Raw genomic sequence first — 17,627 nt, forward strand, 5'->3', positions numbered from 1 at the left:
TTAAATTGTACAAATGTATCACAATCAAAATCACAATCTCAATTCAATTTAAGTTATGTTTGTATATAGGGTTGTCAAACAATAAGAATTCTTTCTTAATTGCGATTAATCGCTGAATTTCAATCGTTAATTGCTATTAATTGCATGTTTCATCACATGATTAAAACTCTATTATTTTGCATTTTAGAACCATTTCTTTTGCTTGACAACACATAACCATCAGTCTGTCTGAACTAGAAGCTAACATTGGCATGTCTGACATGTAGTTGTTTGATAATTTATTTTTCCCGTACTCGAGCTCTGGGTAACTTATATTTTTATTTTCCAACTCATTCGATCTTCACCAACGATGATTTAGGCATTGGATTTAAGCACTTTAGGTCTCCTGACACGCCCCTTTATGCAGACCTGAACCATCCCCCTTTTGCTCCTACATACATGACTTGCCATGAAGTATCTTGCTCCGCCATGTAATATCTTTGTAGGAAGTGTCTGTGGCAGCTTGACAACAAGGGTGCGTCAAAGGGTCAAAATAGTAGCAGCCAAAGATTCTAGAGCGCTAAAAATAAAGCGCTAAAAATAAAGAATCCTTGGCGGCACGCGATTAACATGATTTAAAAAAAAAGTGTTATCCTTGGTTCTTACTTTCATCGCTATTGACGCGTTAACGCTGACAGCCCTATTTGTATATGATTCAATAAAGTATTTTCATTGGGTGGGCAAGATAATGTTAACCCTTGAAAATATTGGAACAGAACACACATTCAGAAAAGAGATGCTTTCCAAACTTTATATAAAATGTACCAAAATTGCAATAAATAATACAATTGTCCATCAAGGTCCAGGTCATTGTCCTCTCTGTAGTGTATCTGTGTTATAAGTACATTAAAATCATTTCAAACACTGACACACTCATCTTTACCTGTTTATGTCACAGGTTAAAAAAGGTGACCACAGATCTTTGTAATTTGTAACATCTTTCAATTTTCATTGTCAGTAAGCAGCTATGACCTTTTGGAAAGAAAAAAATAAACAACATAAAAATAACATACATGACAATGAAGATCAGAAAAGGTACTAATAAACAATAAAGTGGAAAAACAAGTTAAAACAAGTACTTAAAAAAAAAAAAAGACCAGAATGCGTCCAATGGCTAAATGACAACAATCTAATATCTATAAACTTTAGTGTCATGTTATCCTTACAACAAATTTGTGACTGTACAAACACCTGAACACAGAGAGAACATAAGAAGCCTAAATTCTTTTTTCAACTGTGGTAGAAAAGCTGTTATAAATTGCTTAGTCAATTCCATTCATCTTTATAGGCCTTGAACCCATACCTCTATTTCTTGAATCTGAGTTTATCAGCTTCTTTTTGGGAGCAAACATAAACTTAAATACATTATACATTATATACATTCTCACAGCTTTGAATGAAGTCATCAAATGTGTTCTCTGACAGAAAACATGTTTTCATAGCACTTAAGGAAACATAATTTAAACCAAAATCACTGTTACTACTACACCTGTTCCTATCTGTCATTTGCCTCACTAAGGATCTCAGTCCCGTTTGATGTTGACTTCACTTTGTGTATGACACAGTTCTGTACTGGTACGACACCCTCAGTGTCTGATTCTGTTTTCACACTGTTCTGTTTTTATATTGCTTTCAAAGTTAAGACATGTGGTTAAAGATTATCCAAGGGATCCTTCAAGTTCAACTTGGACTGAATACTTAACATTGTGGCTCTGTTTTTACATCCTCACATTGTGGAAGATATTTTATCTCAGTATCTGGTTTCATATCACCATAATATGGATCATCTTCCTCCTCTTTGATCTGTAGGTTTCCCTGCAGAGGACTCTCATAACCACTCATTGGAACCCCAGACATCTGCATTATTGTCCCAGCATCTGTTTGTGTTTGTTTTGCTGCTGGCCCATCTATCCAAAGCTCCTTGTAAGTTTTGACAGCAAGAAAATGAGCATAACTGATGTCTGATTGCTGAACAGCTGTGCCTTCATCCTTTGTTTGCAGTGCCAGCTTTCTTTTTTTGATTGTTTCCTTCCTTTCATTTTTCTCTGTGGCAGATATCACTTTCACTTTTCTCAAATCTCTGGGATCTCTGTGAGGATGTGGATAAACAACAACAATTTCACTGAACCAAGTGGGCTCTTTATTCGGTACCAACATCTTGCTGTGGAACTGCGATGCAGGATTTATATCTCTGCTCTGCATACCAAAGTTAAAGTTGTGGTTAATGACATCATTAATTAACTTACGGTTTGTTCCACACAATCTTTTAGCAAAATGAGCCACTTCCTTCATAACACCACGTGTCAATACACAAGTGTTGAGTTTAACTTTTGGTTTGTTTTTGGCCACACACAGGCTTAAACCTATTTTTTTACACTGTGGGTAACTGTCCATCATTGTTTCCTCTGCTGCTTGGAAAGCAGAGGACAGATCCTTTGCAGACGTTTGTGCTGTGCAGTTTGCTTCAGCAGAGACTGATTCAGTCAGGGCATGTGGACGAGCATGAAGCATGTGATCAGGGTCAGATTCATTCTGATGAAGTTTATCATTTCTGTCTCGATAACATTTTGGGCAGTCAGTATTCAGGTAAGTAGATTCATCTATAAATCTTGAGTCAGGGAGTTCAAAAGGCATTTTCAGGAATTTGGATTTGATAGTTGATTTTGATGGATTTAAAGATGATGCTCTCATTTTTTCCACAACTTGCTGTGCAAAGACACTGCGACAAAGCTCACTGTTCAAATTCAGATGAAAATTGTACTCCAGTATGTCTAAGATGAAATCCTTTTGGGCTGAAAGCAGTGCTGCAGCAAGAGTGCCTACTTCAACCATGAGGCCATTGGTCAGTAATTTTGGATCAAGATTTTTTTTTACTCCAGATCCCACATTGAAATCCATGCCTAATTTCTTGGATCTGGAATAAGAATAAAATGGGCAATGTTCTCCATGAGGCGCTGTGAGGATCTGTTGAATTTGATTAGCCCGACATTTCCACAACAATAAATTGAGCACATCTTCTTGGTTAATGTCAGTTGATCTCACTACATTTTGGTCTATGATTGGAGCCTGGGAAGAGCCAGAACTACATGTATCTAAATTTGGGCTGTTCCTTCTATCCATCACCATCCATGAGAAATCTTTTAATGTGTACTTGCGCCCGATTAGATTTGATAGATTTTTGTGCTCCACTATAACAGGAATTCGAGCCAGAATATTTTTAGCAAGGTCAAAATCTCCATGGTGACAATCAAGATCAAAGTTGTGTCTGAGGATATCAAGACAAATCTGCTCAAATGTTCCACACAACTTTTCTGCAAAGTTTGTCACTTCAGTCATTGCCCCATTGGTCAATTTGTTGAGTTCAAGTTTTTTATTTGGTTGACTGCTGATTACATTTAGCTTCAGACCAATGTCCTTGCAGAAGGGATAAAGCTCCATCCTGTGTCCTTTAGTTCCAGTGTGTGAATCAGGAGAACACAAAGGAGCAACATCACACTCTGTTGTTCTTGATATGCTGCTGACTTCAGGGTTGACTCTGTCCATGCTCTGATTGGCCATGTTAAGTGATGACACAAGACCAGGAAGTTGAAAAACCTCTTTTGAGAGTTTGACTGAATCTTCACTTTTTTTAAGCTGTCTCACTCTATTCATAACTTCACATGCAAAGGTTTTCCTTTGTTGTTCGCTCCACAGGCCAAAGTCAAAGTTGTACTCAAGAATCTCCATGATGAAATCCTGCTGGCAAGAATTCATTGCTAAGGCAAATTTAGCAACTTCGAGCAAAACAAAGGTAGTCAAAGAGTCAACACTTAAGTTCTGCTTTGGTCCAAATCCAACATTGAACTCTAGGCCAAATGCCTTGGACTTTGTGAATGCTTTGTCCAGTAGGGAGAGGATTTGTTCTACACAAGATGCACGCAACTTCCACATGTTACTCTCTGTTTCCATTTCCTCTTCCTCCATGTCACATTTGTATTGCACATTTCTTGGAATCTGTGTCTTCTCTTCATCTCTACACAGTCCTCTTTCATCAGGCTTACTTGCAGATGATGAGTTCCCATTTGAGTTTACAAATGGTAAACTGGATGAACCATCAGTGGTGGTGAGGAAAGGTCCATGTGTACCCAGATAGGTTGATACTGTTTCTTTATGGATGTCAGAACTTATTGAGTTTTCTAAGGCATATTCATTTTCATCATTTTCTGAATCTGTGACTTCATCTGAGTCTAAAGGACACATGTACCTGTGGTCACCCTCTGGTGTTTGACTTGTGCACACATCAGTGTGATGAAACAGCGTGTTGGTTGGGTTTTGTAGGTCTAGTTCCAGAAATATCTCTGTGCAAATGGGATAGCAGTCTCCACTGCTCTGCTTACAGTCCTTTGATTCAAAGGCTCCCACATATTCACTCTGAAGCGTGGATTCTTCCCTCTTTCTTTGCAGTGCCAACTGTCTTTTTCTGTTTGTTTCTTTCCTCTGATTTTTTTGCACAGCAGATACCTCTTTCTGTATACTCACATCTCTAGGATCTTTGTGAGGATGTGGATAAACAACAACAATTTCACTGAACCAAGTGGGCTCTTTATTTGGTACCAACATCTTTTTGTGGAACTGCGATGCAGGATTTATATCTCTGCTCTGCATTCCAAAGTTAAAGTTGTGGTCAAGAACATCATTCATTAACTTACGATTTGTTCCACACAATCTTTTGGCAAAGTTAGCCACTTCCTTCATAACACCACGTGTCAATACACAAGTGTTGAGTTTAACTTTTGGTTTGTTTTTGTCCACACACAGGCTTAAACCTATTTTTTTACACTGTGGGTAACTGTCCATTATTGTTTCCTCTGCTGCTTGGAAAGCAGAGGACAGATCCTTTGCAGACGTTTGTGCTGTGCAGTTTGCTTCAGCAGAGACTGATTCAGTCAGGGCATGTGGACGAGCATGAAGCATGTGATCAGGGTCAGATTCATTCTGATGAAGTTTATCATTTCTGTCTCGATAACATTTTGGGCAGTCAGTATTCAGGTAAGTAGATTCATCTATAAATCTTGAGTCAGGGAGTTCAAAAGGCATTTTCAGGAATTTGAATTTGATAGTTGATTTTAATGGATTTACAGATGATGCTCTCATTTTTTCCACAACTTGCTGTGCAAAGACACTGCGACAAAGCTCACTGTTCAAATTCAGATGAAAATTGTACTCCAGTATGTCTAAGATGAAATCCTTTTGGGCTGAAAGCAGTGCTGCAGCAAGAGTGCCTACTTCAACCATGAGGCCATTGGTCAGTAATTTTGGATCAAGATTTTTTTTTACTCCAGATCCCACATTGAAATCAATGCCTAATTTCTTGGATCTGGAATAAGAATAAAATGGGCAATGTTCTCCATGAGGCGCTGTGAGGATCTGTTGAATTAGATTAGCCCGACATTTCCACAACAATAAATTGAGCACATCTTCTTGGTTAATGTCAGTTGATTTCACTACATTTTGGTCTATGATTGGAGCCTGGGAAGAGCCAGAACTACATGTATCTAAATTTGGGCTGTTCCTTCTATCCATCACCATCCATGAGAAATCTTTTAATGTGTACTTGCGCCCGATTAGATTTGATAGATTTTTGTGCTCCACTATAACAGGAATTCGAGCCAGAATATTTTTAGCAAGGTCAAAATCTCCATGGTGACAATCAAGATCAAAGTTGTGTCTGAGGAGATCAAGACAAATCTGCTCAAATGTTCCACACAACTTTTCTGCAAAGTTTGTCACTTCAGTCATTGCCCCATTGGTCAATTTGTTGAGTTCAAGTTTTTTATTTGGTTGACTGCTGATTACATTTAGCTTCAGACCAATGTCCTTGCAGAAGGGATAAAGCTCCACCCTGTGTCCTTTAGTTTCAGTGTGTGAATCAGGAGAACACAAAGGAGCAACATCACACTCTGCTGTTCTTGATATGCTGCTGACTTCAGGGTTGACTCTGTCCATGCTCTGATTGGCCATGTTAAGTGATGACACAAGACCAGAAAGTTGAAAAACCTGTTTTGAGAGTTTGACTGAATCTTCACTATTTTTAAGCTGTCTCACTCTATTCATAACTTCACATGCAAAGGTTTTCCTTTGTTGTTCGCTCCACAGGCCAAAGTCAAAGTTGTACTCAAGAATCTCCATGATGAAATCCTGCTGGGATGAATTCATTGCTAAAGCAAATTTAGCAACTTCAAGCAGAACAAAGGTAGTCAAAGAGTCAACACTAAAGTTCTGCTTTGGTCCAAATCCAACATTAAACTCTAGGCCAAATGCCTTGGACTTTGTGAATGCTTTGTCCAGTAGGGAGAGGATTTGTTCTACACGAGATGCACGCAACTTCCACATGTTACTCTCTGTTTCCATTTCCTCTTCCTCCATGTCACATTTGTATTGCACATTTCTTGGAATCTGAGTCTTCTCTTCATCTCCACACGGTCCTCTTTCATCGGGCTGACTTGCAGATGATGAGTTCCCATTTGAGTTTACAAATGGTAAACTGGATAAACCATCAGTGGTGGTGAGGAAAGGTCCACGTACACCAAGACAGCTTGATTCAGATTCACTATGGATGTCATAAGTTGTTGGGTTTTCTAAGGCATATTCATTTTCATCATTTTCTGAATCTGTGACTTCATCTGAGTCTAAAGGACACATGTAGGTGTGGTCACCCTCTGCTGTTTGACTGGTACACATATCAGTGTGATGAAACAGCGTGTTGGTTGGGTTTTGTAGGTCTAGTTTCAGAAATTTCTCTTTGCAAATGGGATAGCAGTCTCCATTGCTCTGCTTATACTCCTGCAGTGACGATTCTTCCCTCTTTTTTTGCAGTGCCAACTGTCTTTTTCTGATTGTTTCTTTCCTTTGAATTTTTTGCGCAACAGATACCTCTTTCTGTATACTCGCATCTCTGGGATCTCTGTGATGATGTGGATAAACAACAACAATTTCACTGAACCAAGTGGGCCCTTTTTTTGGTACGAACACCTTGTGGTGGAACTGCAATGCAGGATTTATATCTCTGCTCTGCATTCCAAAGTTAAAATTGTGGTCAAGAACATCATTCATTAACTTACGGTTTGTTCCACACAATCTTTTGGCAAAGCTAATCACTTCCTTCATAACACCACGTGTCAATACACAAGTGTCGAGTTTGACTTTAGGTTTGTTTTTGTCCACACACAGGCTTAAACCTGTTTTCTTGCAGAGCGGGTAATTGTCCATTATTATCTTCTCTGCTGCTTGGAAAGCAGAGGACAGATCCTTTGCAGACTTTTGTGCTGTGCAGTTTGCTTCAGCAGAGGCTGATTCAGTCAGGGCATGTGGACGAGCATGAAGCATGTGATCAGAGGCAGATTCATCCTGGTGAAGTTTATAATTTCTGTCTCGATAACATTTGGGGCAGTCATTAGAATATGAATAAGTAGAATCATCCATGAATCTCGAGCAAGGGAGTTCAAAAGGCAATTTCATAAAACTGGATTTGCTAGTTTTTAAAGCTGATCCTCTGATTTTGGCCATAACTTCCTCTGCAAAGACACTGCGACAAAGCTCATTGTTAAAATTCAGATGAAAATTGTACTCCAGTATCTCTGTGATGAAATCCCTTTCTGCCGAAACCAGCGCTGCAGCAAGGAGGCCTACTTCAACCATGATGCCATTGGTCAGTAGTTTTGGATCAAGATTTTGTTTTACTCCAGATCCCACATTGAAATCGATGCCTAATTTCTTGGATCTGAAATAAGAATACAGTGGGCAATGTTCTCCATGAGGCACTGAGAGGATCTGTTGAATTTGATTAGCCCGACATTTCCACAACAATAAATTGAGCACATCTTCTTGGTTAATGTCAGTTGATCTCACTACATTTTGGTCTATGATTGGAGCCTGGGAAGAGCCAGAACTACATGTATCTAAATTTGGGCTGTTCTTGCAATCCATCACCATCGTTGAGAAATCTTTCGTTGTGTACTTGCATCCTATTAGATTAGACAGATTTTTGTGCTCCACTATAACAGGAATTTGAGCCAGAATATTTTTAGCAAGGTCAGAATCTCCATTTTGACAATCAAGATCAAAGTTGTGCCTGAGGATATCAAGACAAATCTGCTCAAATGTTCCACACAACTTTTCTGCAAAGTTTGTCACTTCCATCATTGCTGCATTGGTCAATTTGTTGATCTCAATTGATTGACTGCTGATTACATTTAGCTTCAGACCAATTTCTTTGCAGAAGGGATAAAGCTCCACCCTGTGTCCTTTAGTTTTAGTGTGTGAATCAGGAGAACACAAAGGAGCAACATCACACTCTGTTCTTGATATGCTGCTGACTTCAGGGTTGACTCTGTCCATGCTCTGATTGGCCATGTTACGTGAATACACTGGACAAGGAAGATGAAAATCCTCTTTTGAGAGGCTGACTGCATCTTCACTATTTTTAAGCTCTCTTACTTTATTCATAACTTCACATGCAAAGGTTTTCCTTTGTTGTTCGCTCCACAGGCCAAAGTCAAAGTTGTACTCAAGAATCTCCATGATGAAATCCTGCTGGGATGAATTCATTGCTAAAGCAAATTTAGCAACTTCGAGCAGAACAAAGGTAGTCAAAGAGTCAACACTAAAGTTTTGCTTTGGTCCAAAACCAACATTGAACTCTAGGCCAAATGCCTTGGACTTTATGAATGCTTTGTCTAATTGGGAGAGGATTTGTTCTACACGATTTTCACGCAACTTCCACATGTTACTCTCTGAATCATGAATCTCTGTCTTCTCTTCATCTCCACACAGTCCTCTTTCATCAGTCTGACTTGCAAATGGTGAGTTCACATATGAGTATACAATTGGAAAACTGGACAAATCATCAGTAGTAGTGAAGAAAGGTCCATGTGTACCCAGATAGGTTGATTCTGTTTCACTATGGATGTCAGAACTTATTGGGTTTTCTAAGGCATATTCATTTTCATAATTTTCTGAATCTGTGACTTCATATGAGTCCAAAGGACACTTGTAGATGTGTTCACCCTCTGCCTGTTCTGTTCTGCACCGTTTTGTGACATGTTCTCTTGTCGTTGAAAGAGCCCTTTGTTCCTGTTTCCTTTCAGACTGCCTTCTTTTGGTCGCTTCTTTAAATTGATGTAGTGGGATTCCCACACGGGACAGAGCTGATTGTCTTTTAAAGGGATCTGTCTGAAAGGAAAATGGCTCGCTTTTAAAAACAGTGATAAGTTGCTCTCTCCTTTTCAGCAGGTCTAACACCTTGAACCAAACTTGATTTCTTTCCTGTTGACTTTTAATATCAAGTTCAAAATTATGCTCCAACACATTGAGAACAATAGATTTGTAGGATGCAGTCAGAGCTCTAGAGAAGTGTACTAGTTCTAACATCATACCCTTTGTCAACAAACCTGGATCTAGACTTTGTTTTGAACCAACATCAAGGTTCAGACCAATTTCTTCACAATAAGGGAACAAAGGGGGAAGAACATCCTCTTTCAATTCTTCTGTTGACTGAGGCTCTGAACACTCATATATTAATTCATCATCATCATCGTCATCATCACTGTCATCAGCATGTGGTCCATCCATCTTTTCTGTTGCTATAGTTTCTTTAAATGGGGCTCTTGAACACTTCAATCCGTCTTCATTTTCACTTCGATCTGTATCATCCATGTCCACCAGGAAACTGTCAGATGCCACGTTCAGTTCATTTTTGCTGTTGCTGGTACATTCAGGCTCAGATGACGGATCAAAGAGAGTGAACGCTTCATGTTTATCTTTAGGAGGTTGTCGGATCAAGTCTCTGACTTTGTGCAGAATTTGAGAAGTAAACTCAATCCGCTGTTGCTCGTTTTTCAACCCAAGATCAAAGTTGTTCTCCAGAATGTTTGTGATAAAATGCCTTTTACTCTTGGTCACTGTTTCAGCAAAGTCACAGACCTCAAGTATGATGCCATTTGTCACTGAATGTAAATCCATTTTTTTCTGTGCGTTTGACCCAACATTAAAATCTAATCCCATTTTATCACAGTAATGAAATGGTTCTGGATCTCTTGAGTATTTCTTTACATGCATAATGCGCCACTGCCATACTGTGTTGGCATCCATCTTTTTGTTGTCCTTCAGACTGCAGGTGTCCCTTTGGTCCATCCTCAGTGATCTTCTTGATCTTCTTCTATCTTCTTCTTCTTCTTTTCCTGTATGGAAATGAAAAGGATACCCTGCTGAAGTCCAACATTGTAACATTTGAAAACTGTCAGTGTAAAACTTTGTATATACTGTGTCTCTATACGCTTTGCACACATGGATCAACCAGACCTCAGTTGTGACTTGATGACACAATGCTGCCACCACCATGCTTCACCAGGTAATGAGCAGTGCTTGGTGTTCACGAGACATAGTATTTAGAATCCTAATGTCTTCCATCAAACAATTACTGAGGCCACAGTGCTTCTGGGAACACTGAGAGCTTTAGAAATGTTTTATAGCCTTGTACTGATCTATGCCAAAGTACAATATTTAAATCAGCGAGGTCTATAGAGTTCCTTGAACTTCAAGGCTTGATTTTTGTCCCGTCATGTAGTGTTAACTATGGGACCTTATGTATACTCAGGTGTGTGCCTTTCTAAACTATGTCAATGCCATTCAGTTAATCAAGGGTGGATGCTAATGAAGTTCTTGATACATCTTAAAAACAATTAAAGCAAACAGGATCCACCTGACCACAATTTAGAGTACCACAGGGAAGGGTCTAAATACTTTATTAAATGGGAGTTTTCAGCTTTTAATTTTTTTTTTTTCATTTTTCATTTTCTTCACATTTTTAAGTAATTTTTTCAAAGGTGCTTTCACTTTTTCTATATAGGTTGTGTTGAATATGAGTGTAGATAAATGGGCAAAATGGCAATCTAAAAATACTTAAAAAAAAAAAAAAAAAATTAACCATTTAAAATTCAATCTACAACACAATGAGGAGTGCAAAAAGTGAAGGGATGTCAGTAGTTTCTGAAGCCACTGTATTTTGAGTTGAATAGTATATCTTATGTTTCTGCTGAAAAGAGTCAATTTTAAAGGTCAATTACCTTAAAAAAGGAATACTCACCTATTCTCATGTAACACAAAAACAGTTGAAGGGAAAACAGCTCAAATAAATAGATTTAACTAGTTAAATTAGAAGCTAGAGCTATTCTTTTGAAAATGCAATGCAGTACTTACGTACTTATGTTCATGAGTACATTTTTGCTTTTGCATTTACCCTTTCCTCACAGTTTCCTCACAGTTTAAGAGTTACGTGGAGTTTTGTGCAAACATGTTATACTGATAGAAATGTGGTGTATAGTGCATCACATGCTCGTGTATGGGCATATGCATCCTCGTGCATGCCCTGCATGGGAATAAAACAAGAAGGGAGACCGCTCATAGTAGTGATAACTGCACTAACGGCCAAAAACGGCATCAGTTGCAAGATGGTGGACTGGCGTTGAGACTGAATGAATATATTTTTTTCAGATAGGTAAATTTGCTGTGCTAAGCTAGCATATACTCTACCTTGTCAAACATAGTTGGCATGGCTATGACTTGCTCCAACACATCTGGCCCACACTTTAAGTTGTATCAGCATCCATGTTGAACATGTGTCCAATTGGCATTGATGCAGGTCCAGTGTAGCCCTGAAAGAAACAAAAGTTTGAATGATAATTCATGAATGAATTGTTTGCAGGGCATTCAAAAATAGGATAAACAGCAGAGTAGAGATGAAACAGTTACCAGTTTCATCACAAGTCATAGTAAACATGCCAGATGGTTAGTACCACCATTTAAATTTGAATTATCACTAGAACTGTGGCTGATTACCTCGGTTAATTACTCTGGTTTATTTAGCTCACATTAGCTAGTGTATTATATCAACTTGCAACACTCCCCCAGATGAATGCACAGAAAGCAACATGGATTTGTTCCGTCAGTCAAAACTTGACAGAAAGCAGTGACAGTGCTGCTCCAGAGATTTTTTCTTTTCTTAACACCAAACGTATGAACAGGTTTTTAAATGCAAGTAAACCAGCTAAAAAGGTGACTGACTCCATTTACACTGTCAGATGAGTTTGAGTCTGTGTTCAGAGCAATGCCATCACATGCACACAGGGCACACACAGACGCATGAGAGAAAGAGTGAGCGGCTAGCCATCGAGCCTTCATGCGAGACGCTTCGATCAGTGATGTGTGTTTCGGGGCTGCAGTTCATTCTTTCATCCCCAAGAGCAGTGTAGCTGCAGTGTTTCTGGTTTAACAGCACCGTGCTGGTCAGGTGACAGGTGTGTTTACAGTGTGTGCGCTCTAAAAGACATTACAGCATGAATAATAATAATAACAACAATAATAATATATTTACTATTCCCTTGTTTACAGAGTGGACCTGCAGCAGGCAAACCCAGTATTGTGACTGGTCTCTTGTCCTCATATGTGACATAGATGTGTTAGAAATGATCTTATTTTAATGTTTAAATGCAAACTTTGGAAATGAAAGAATTTTGAATTGTTACTTTTGTCACAGCGGCGCTACTAGGCTGTCACATTTCGAAGGCTCCTTCAAAGGCGGCCAAGAATTGTGGCCTTCTTTTCCTGAGCAACAAACGGTCCAACAGGTGGATCCTTTGTGAAACAGTGAAACGGTAATGAAAGCAAACAACACCCAATGGAGAGCCTGAGGATTACAAGTGGGTATGTGTTGTCACTGTTGCGAGGTGTCAGAGGCCGTGCTTTGCGGCACAACGGTAAACGTGGGCACAGGTGGTGACGCAAGGCAAGGTGAAAATCCTCCGTGAGCCAGACTGTCTCATTTCAGTTCAGGTTTTGAGGTCTGCAACAGATCCGAAGGGCCACACCTTTGTAGACTGCGTCCTCTGAAGGATGTGATCCTGGAATTGGGACACAGCTCATGTTTTTTTAAGGGGGGCTGAGCTCCCAGCATTCACTGAGACACATATGAATTATGAAGGACATGCATATTGCAAGGTAATCACTGCTGTCCTGCACTTCTTCTGTGCTAATTTAGACTGATCACAGCCTATGTAAAATATCAAGACATATTAAACTCTGAATTAAAAAAAAACTGAATTCCAAGCATTTTTCCATAAATTGTATTTCATGTGACATCCTTTGACATCCTTTTTTTCAAACTGCGTGACAAAAGATTCATCTTCTGATTTTCGTTTCAGAATAAAAAATTGAGACAAAAGGTACATGGAGTCAACATAAATTTCTTTGTATTCTCTCCTTTTCTACATCAGAATGAAAGGTCAAAACTATCTTGCCAAAGCCTGGTACAATGTTACCGAGTTCACAAGGTAGCCAATGCTGAGGATACACCATATTTTGTGAGCATAATTGAGAGGGAAATACCAAAAGTGGAAATATACTCTTTCCAAGTAAATACGTTACTGCCCTAATACGACCCCATTTCCAGAACAGTTTGGACACTGTGAAGAATGTAAATAAAAACAGAATGCAATGATTTGCAAATCATGTAAACCCATATTTAATTGAAGATAGAATAAAGACAACATATCAAACGTTGAGTGCTAACATTTTATTGTTTTATGAAAAATATTTGCTCAATTTGAATTTGATGCCAGCAACATGTTTCAAAAAAGTTGTGACAGGGGCAACAAAAGACTAGAAAAGTTGTGTAATACAAAAAAAACAAAAAAAAACAAACAAACAAAAAAAAACATGCACACCCACACATACCACACCAGTCAGGGGGGTGGGGCGAGGGTGGCCTGTGGGACCCCTGTCTATCTGTCTCTGGTCCCGTGAGGACTGTGCAGGGAGCCTGCCGTGTGGGGGGAGAAGATCTCTCTCTCTCTCTCTCTCTCTCTCTCTCTCTCTCTGTGTATATGGTTAGTTATTGTTAATGTTACCATGGTATTTTTGCTGCTATTGTTGTTGTTTTTCACTGTCTCTCCACCCCCTTTTTTTCTTTTTCCTCATATTTTCTCTGTTTTCCTTTTCCTGTCCACTCTCATTCCTGATGCGGTCCAGCAGTCTTAACAGACTTAAAATATGCGGCAGGAAGAGTATCCCATACTCCTCCTTTGCAAAGTGAATCTGCCCTAACAACACAAGGCATCCAGATTGATTGGGTATAAAATGAGGCTCCCAGAGAGGCAGAGCCTCTGTGCAGTGAAGAGAAAGATTGGTTCACCACTCTGTTAAAGACTGCATGGGCAAAAAGAGCCAAACAGTTTAAGAATAATGTTCCTCAATGTAAAACTGCAAAGATTTATGATTTTCAGCATCTACGGTTATTTATATGATTAAAAGATTCGGAGAATCCAGAGAAATCTCTGCGTGCAAAGGGACAAGGCTGAAAACCAACACTGGATGGCCGTGATCTTTGGGTCCTCAGACGCCACTGCATTAAAAACAGACATGATTCTATAGTGGAAATCACTGAATGGGCTTGGGAACACTTCCGAAAACCATTGTCTTTCAACACAATTCTTAGCTGCATCCACAAATGTAGGTTGAAACTCTACCATGCAAAGAAAAAAACACGATCCAGAAACATTGCTGACTTCTCTGGGCCTGAGCTCATTTGAGATGTTCTGAGGTGAAATAGAAAACTGTCCTGTGGTCTGGTGAATCACAAATTTCTAATTGTTTTTGGAAATCATGGACGCTGCGTCCTCCGGGCTACAGAGCAGAGGGACCGTCCAGCTTGTTATCAGCACACAGTTCAAAAGCCAGCATCTGTGATGGTATGGGGGTACATTAGTGCCCATGGCTTGGGTAGTTTGCACATCTGGAAAGGCACCATTAATGCTAAACAATATATACAGGTTTTGAGCAATGTATCCTGCCATCCAGGCAATGTCTTTTTCAGAGAAGGCCTTGCATATTTCAGCAAGACAATGCCAAACCGCATTCTGAGCGTATTACAACAGCATGGCTCCATGGTAAAAGAGTCCATAGGCTAAACTGCAGTCCAGAGCTGTCACCCACTGTAAACATTTGGTGCATCATAAAAAAAAAAAAAAAAAAAAATACAACAAAGGACGCCCTAAACTGTTGAGCAGCTGAAATCCTATATCAGGCAAGAATGGGACAACATTTCACTTTCAAAACTCAAGCAACTCATCTCCTCAGTTCTCAAACGTTTACAGAGTGTTGTTAAAAGAAGAGGTGATGCAACACAGTGGTAAACATGCCCCTGTTCCAACGTTTTTGAAATGTGTTGCTGGCATCAAATTCAAATTGAGCATATACTTTACATAAAACAACGACATTTCTCAGTTTAAACATTTGATATGTTGTCTTTGTTCTATTTTCAATTAAATATGGGTTTACATGATTTGCAAATCATCGCATTCTGTTTTTATTTACATGTTACACAGTGTGCCGACTTTTTTGGAAACAGGGTTATAGTACCGTAATCGTTATTCACTTGGCAAATTGGTAAATCTTGCCTAAGCCACATGATACACTAATGCATACAAGAGTTCAGTGGTGGAATAAGACTTCAGATCCTTTACTTATGTAAAAGTACCTATACAGCAATGTCAGAACACTCCATTGCATATTTAAGTTCAGGTTTGGTCCCTCTGACTGTTACATTATATACAACATAATTAGATGATTAATACTGAAGCATCAGTGTGTCAGCAGCATGTTTCTGTTGTAGCGGCTGGAAGCAGAGCTATTTTGAACAACTTTATATATAGTTTTAATGTACAGGGACACCAGATAAATCTGAGGGGTCATGATATGATGAGGAGACAAAAGAAGAAAAAGAAATTCTGATACAAAAATCTGTTTTCCTAAATATTGAATCCATTTTTCACCTGACAGATCTTCCAAACATCCTGACATCAAAATGGCCTTTTTAGACAGACAGATGAGGAGAAAATAAACTTCATTCGAGACCTGTCCCTGGCTCAGTAACACTTCTCTTAAACTATGAATTAAACATTTAACCTGAAATGAAACTTGTATATTTGTATTAAACTGTGTCCTGTGTTGTGTTGTATTGTTGTTGTGCTTTGACATCAGCAAGCAATAACGACCATGCCCACTTAGCAGATAGGAGATAGAGTGGTGAAGAAGAACAGACTTTGGGGGGGGGGGGGGGGGGGAATATCATGAACTGTACAATCTATCGATAAATTATGTGGTATCGGAAAGATGCATAGAATTGCTAACTCGCCGATTCCCAAACCGGTTCAATGGGCGGTGAAACAGGGGCAGTGTTTAGGACACCAGATAGGTCTGTGGCGCAGTCGCGGTCCGCCATGACTAGGATGTCACGACCAAACAAACGGAGGCATACTCACTTCATGTGGGACACTCACTTTATCACCCTCCGTCTCACTTCGTCTCACTGTTTCACACACTGTTTCGCTAACGACGTCTTTGACGGAGGTAGATTTAAAGGGCTTGAAATCTCTCGACTGTTCTCAAGTAAGAAACAAGTCCAAGGCTCTCGCAGGAAGTGAAGATGGGTATTTCAAAATAAAGGTTCTTCTTCTTCTTTAAGGTTTTATGGCACACAACGATTTGGTGCGTTACCGCCACCAACTGGGAATGGAGTGTGGATGACAATGTCTACGAGCATGTTAACCCCATGGATGTATTATAAGACCATATAATGTAATATTATATGGTCTTATATAACAAAGACTATATAACAATATAATAATATATAAGTTCTTATAATACATCCATGGTTAACCCCCCTTCAAAACAAAAAAAGAAAAAAGGAAGTTCATATAGTCATCACACCACTTCTTTGCTGCATGTTGCAACCATGGATGTATTATAAGGTCTTATAATACATCCATGGTTGCAATCCATATCACCCTCTTTGTTACCCTTCACTTCTTTTGTCACACTATCACACGTATACCTCCCATTGCCCTGTGCTGACTATTGGACCTTTCTATCTAACTCATCTGCAGGCACTTTGACATCTGGCTCACATTGGGGGACAGTCCTCAATTTCTGACAGGAGCTGTGGTCAGAGGGAAATGGACACAAAGAGAACTGAGAGTGCACGATAAGGAGTGTGGAGTTCACATGGTAGCCAATGCCGATGATACACCATATTTTGTGATCACTGCCACATAGCTCAATACAATAATTCTTTCAGCTCAAGTTTGATATGATCGTTTCCCAAGTTGTATTTGAGAACCCTGTCTTTCTTGCTGACAATGGGTAATAATAATAAATAATCAAATTTTCTACTATTTCCTGTACATTGCAATACTCTCACATACCAGTTGAATGTTTACCGATTATTGTAAATGAATGATATAATATAAAAATACAAGCACTTCAAATAAGTGTCTAAAAACTTACTGTCCACTGCAAGTATAGGACTAATTTTGACTGTGTCTGCTGCTTGGTGTGTATCAAGTGGATGTGAGGGAGCACTGCATAGTAGCCAGATGCTGGATGTGATGGTAGAGTTCATCCAGGAGTAGGACTATGGATGATAGTGCTTGTGGCCTAATTGTCCAACTACCACCTCAGGCAGAGAGGAGGTAGTTGGACAAACACACACACTGTAG

The 17,627-nt window shown here is 39.3% G+C and overlaps 1 long non-coding RNA gene across 1 annotated transcript; it reads right to left on the reverse strand.

Moving 5' to 3' along the window:
• Positions 1-776: 776 nt before the first annotated feature.
• Positions 777-16,575, reverse strand: LOC139622000 (uncharacterized). Its single transcript, XR_011691129.1, has 3 exons — positions 16,392-16,575; positions 11,608-11,729; positions 777-10,250 (listed from the first exon to the last, which is right to left on the reverse strand). It is a non-coding gene; the product is annotated as an uncharacterized lncRNA (long non-coding RNA).
• Positions 16,576-17,627: the final 1,052 nt, after the last annotated feature.

The sequence above is a fragment of the Trachinotus anak genome, unplaced genomic scaffold (assembly GCF_046630095.1).
Source record: "Trachinotus anak isolate AG129_WGS33_773 ecotype Australia unplaced genomic scaffold, CSIRO_AGI_Tana_v1 ptg000005l, whole genome shotgun sequence".
Taxonomy (NCBI): Eukaryota; Metazoa; Chordata; class Actinopteri; order Carangiformes; family Carangidae; genus Trachinotus; species Trachinotus anak.